Here is a 4926-nt window from a genome sequence, read left to right on the forward strand (position 1 = left end):
TATATAGGACATTTATATACACCACGGAGCAGAAAACAGATAAACTTCTGAGTGTACCCATCAAGCTTCCTGAAGTTAAGTCTTCTTATAACCAAATGATCCTGGACCAGCGAATGGCTCATCTGTCTCATGGATGTGCAGGATGGTCGCCTCTATTTTGGGGATTCTGGTACAGAGCTTTGAAAACTGAAATGTGCAAACGAATCACCCCAGGATCATGATGAAAGGCAGGTTCTGATTTGGTACATCCAGGGTGGGGCTGAGATTCTGCATTTCTAGCCAGCTCCCCCGGGATGCTGATGCTGCTGGTCCGAGAACCAACTAAGCGTTGCAAGAGCCCAGACCACTGTCAGGCAAGGTATTGAGTCATATGTTCTTTTTTTTTTTTTTAAGGATTTTATTTATTATTCATGATAGACACAGAGAGAGAGAGAGAGAGAGGCAGAGACACAGACAAAGGGAGAAGCAGGCCCCCAGCAAGGAGCCCGATGTGAGACTTGATCCCGACTCCAGGATCACCCCCTGAGCCAAAGGCAGACACCCAACCACTGAGCCACCCAGGTGTCCCTCGAGTCATGTGTTCTAACTTAGGAATCAGAACATACAAGGTCCTCAAAGTAGGTGGACCTCAAACCAGGAAGTCATACACTTCCCAAAGCCAGGACCAAGGTCGGCCCAAGATCATACAGTGGACTCCAAAACCAGGTTGGACAACTAATAGTCAAGGTCTCAGGGCCCCTGAGGCTGAGGCCAGTTCCTTGAGACTCGCTGATCTCGACATTGGGACACCTAGGAGGTGCTACTCCAGGCACATCAGCTCCCCACTTCTTTACTGCTTTTCACCATAAATGGAAAGGCTTCCCCGGGGAGGTCCCCGGGGACCTACACTGCCGTGTAGTCACTGCTCTTATCGCTAATATTACAGTAAGTGCTGTGATGCCAACGAGCTGGAATGTTTGCTCCAAACACCAGGATGTCCAGTTCTTTGTGACTGCCCTTCAACAAGAACCTCTGGTATTTTGAAACTGACACACTTACTTAAAAAATTAAATACTAAGTGATCGGCCAAAATCTGAGGGAATTTCCCACCCTGAATTGTGCACGCCAAAACTAACCAAACTGCTTGCTTATGTTTTCCTCTTTTATTGCTGGCATGCAAACAATACAAGCATCGTAGTCTATGCTGGAGACTTGGTATCACCCCTAACCAAGACAAAAGATCAAAACAGACTTTGTTCTAGGACTCTCTGTTCTGTGGCCAGAGAGAGCGCATGAAGGGGCAGCCCGGGTGGCTCAGAGGTTAGCACTGCTTTCAGCCCAGGGCCTGGTCCTGGAGACCCGGGATCGAGTCCCGCGTCAGGCTCCTTGCATGGAGCCTGCTTCTCTCTCTGCCTGTGTCTCTGCCTCTCTCTCTCTCTCTCTCTCTCTCTGTCTTTCATGAATAATAAATAAAATCTTAAAAAAAGAGAGAGAGCGCATGAAGGATTTCTACTTGCGAGTACTTGGAGTACAAATCAGACTCCTTTAAGTCCCCAGCAGACTTGTTACTGTAATCATGACATTAATAAGGACTTGGTCCCTGATGTCATCTCTGCCATCGCATCTCGGCACCTTCAGCCATAAGAAGGCATTGCCCATGGCGGAGCTTTCCTTTCTTGATGGGAGGACCGGGAGCAACTCTCTGCCCCCATACGCCTGTGGGCTTCTTACCAGTCTCTTGGGGCCATTCAATGATTCTGAATCACAGAATAAGATTTTTAACAAATTTTGGAAATCATTAAGCACAGTCTCTTCTATTTGCAGAGAAGAAGCCCATGTCCAAGAGGAATTAAGTGCCCAAGGTCATCCAACCAGTCTGTGGCAGAGCCAGAGCCATAATTCTGCCTTTTGACCCTAAACCCATGCTGGGTCCACGGCCATCAGACCATGGCTGACACTGAAACCCCATGTCACAGAGGAAACGTGGCATTCCACAACCCCCTTCAAAGTCAAGTCCACCCACAGTGCATGGACACCATCTCTGAGAATTTGAATATCTAAACAGTATCTAATCATAAGATTCATAGCCCAGAAACCTCACTGGGTTTAAGAACTGACTTAACTTCTTACATTGAGTGTGTACATGAAGGATCCAGTATTTCCTGGGTGATATTTTCCTAACACATAAAATGGTTTTAGCGCTAGGTCTGCCCTGCTTCCCAAGGTTATTAAGAAGGTCATTGGGGGGGTGTAATTCTAACAGTGATCAGATAGATGGGCTTGACGCCCACACACTTGGGTTTGATTCTTGTTCATTTGCAATGAGCTTTGGACGAATCCTACCACTCTGGCCATCAATTTTCACATCTCTAATGAAGAAGAGGCAAAAGGACTTCTAGCTCATAACTTTGTGGAGAATTAAAATGAAATAGACATTAATCCAAGCGTAGGACATAGTGCCTGGCCCTATGCAACCTTGTGTTCTTCCTCAGCATTTCCCTTGTGTACCTCGCCTTCCCTAACCAGACTCCAGGTTCCCCACAGCTCAGTTCCTTAAAGTAAAAGACTGACATACAAGGGACACTTAATAAATGCTTCCTTTAGAAAGCAGAGGAGGTCACGATGCTGGCCCTGGAGCAGCTCTGACTGCAGGAAAACGAGGATAAGCTGACACATCCAGAGAGCTTACTATGTGCTAAGCGCTTTGCAGATGTTCTCTCATTTAATCCCGAAGGCATCTTCGTAACACATGCACTATTGCAAAGCTCATTGTACACTTTCAGAAATATAGGTGCCAAGAGAGTAACACACCCAAGGTCACAAATCTACGTAGTGGCAGTGTTGACCTTCAAAATTCCTCCAACGTTGAGCTGGGTTTACAGACTAGCTGCCTTTCCATGCCCTCAAGCTCTGATCTTTCCACATTTCTCCTGGGGTCCACTCAGCAAGGAACTGGTCACAGCTGCCTTATGAGATTTCTAACTGTGTATGTTCATTGGCTAGGGCTGCCAGAAAAAAGAACCACACACTCGGGAGGCTTATGCAGCAGAAAAGTATTCCCTCATAGTTCCAGAGGCTGGGAGTCTCCCTCAGGTTTGGTTTCTCCTGAGACCCCTCTCCTGGAGTGGAGATGGCCCTCTTGCTGTATCTCTCACATTCACTGAGCCCAGTCTGAGTTGTCTGTGTCCTAATCTCCTCTTCTTTAAAAACACAAATCAGGCTCCGTAGGCTGGCCGGTGGCATGGCCGACGAGGAGGAAGACCCTACTTTTGAGGAAGAAAATGAAGAAATTGGAGGAGGTGCAGAAGGTGGACAGGGTAAAAGGAAGAGACTTTTTTTCTAAAGAATCAGAACTCCTTGACTACAAGTCTAAGGTTATGATGGATCCTGGAACAGGTACTGATGGTAGGAATTAAGTTGGGCCTTCGGACTAAAGCATTGGACAAGACAGAGACTGCGATGTATGATGTATGGGTTTGGGGATGGCCAGAATCCTTATACTGAGTCAGTGGATATTCTTGAAGACCTTGTCATAGAATTCATCACCGAAATGACTCACAGGCAATGTCGATTGGAAGACAAGGTCGGGTACAAGTTGAAGATATCGTCTTCTTGATTTGAAAGGACCCAAGGAAGTTTGCTAGGGTTAAAGACTTGCTTACTATGAATGAAGAATTGAAACGAGCTAGAAAAGCTTTTGATGAAGCAAATTACGGATCTTGACACTTTCTGTATTTTCTGAAGCTTCATTATTTTCTGGGGAAACCATGTATAATAACTGTATATTTTCCACAGTTAGGTCCCCCAGTATCTATCCATGTATATGCAAGATGGAGAAACACAAAGTTTTCAGCTTTTATTTTCAGGTCTTCAATTTTAGAGTGAAATTTGAGCCTTGAATTGCCTGCCCTTATATGACTATTCTTGAATTACTTGTTGGGTTTTAATGACCACATGTAAGTTGAAATACCTTGCAAACCATGCAGTTCCTTCTGACTTTGACTGTCTAAATGATGAAGTAGTATTTATGTGTTGAGTGTATTTGTGCCTTGTGTAAGCTACACAATAGCTGTTGAAATATGAAATCTAAAGGGCACCTTTGATTATGATTGCTAAGATGCTTCATGTATTCTAAAGTTTTTAGACTACTGAAGTCTAAGAAATTATTAAAAGAGTGAACTGGAAAAAAAAACACAAATCACATTGATTGGTGTCCATACTAACGACCTTGTTTTAATTTAATTACCGCTTTAAACTCCACATAGTCACATTCTGAGGTCCTAGGGTTAGGACTTCAATGTATTGATTTGGGGTGGGCATAATTCAGTCCATAACAACGGGATTAGCCTCACACACGTACCTCCTCCTAAACAGTTCTGAAATCCACAGGTGTAGACATGATGGACAAAGAGAGGGGATAGGGAAAGAGGAGGGGGCATAGTTTCTGCCTAGAAAGATGTACAGATCTCTTTTCAAACACCTTTCTGTGACCCCTTCAGCCCCCTTGAGTGATTTTACTACTTTATCATTCCCTGCACCATCCATATTCTCTAATGAGCACTTTATACTATGTATCTCTGCTCAGAACCACCACATGCCCACTCTGTAGGTTGTGCTCTGCTTAGACACTTGGGACAGGAGTGAATGACAGCTGAATCCAGGCCTGAATCCACTTGCCAGGGCAGGGGGTCATAGGACTGCATCTTCCTAAGACTGGGATGTCTTTTTTTTGATGCAAAAAAAAAAAGGCACATTTTTCTAATTGGTCTCCCCAGATGAGTACTTTCTCTAAATTGTCCAAAATCTTCATCTGGGCTAATGTAACCCTGCCTCTGCCCCCTCCTCACCCAGACCCCTCCCCAGCCATCTGAAATTTGGTTTTCTTCTGGAACTTCCTTCTCTCAATCCCCCTTTCACCCACCCAAACTGATGGCTTGTTCTCAGGTT

The 4926-nt window shown here is 45.0% G+C and overlaps 1 pseudogene; it reads left to right on the top strand.

Annotated features, from left to right (window-relative positions):
- Positions 1 to 3220: 3220 nt before the first annotated feature.
- Positions 3221 to 4156, top strand: LOC121500202 (annotated as a pseudogene).
- The last annotated feature ends 770 nt before the right edge of the window (positions 4157 to 4926 follow it).

The sequence above is a fragment of the Vulpes lagopus genome, chromosome 10 (assembly GCF_018345385.1).
Source record: "Vulpes lagopus strain Blue_001 chromosome 10, ASM1834538v1, whole genome shotgun sequence".
NCBI lineage: Eukaryota > Metazoa > Chordata > Mammalia > Carnivora > Canidae > Vulpes > Vulpes lagopus.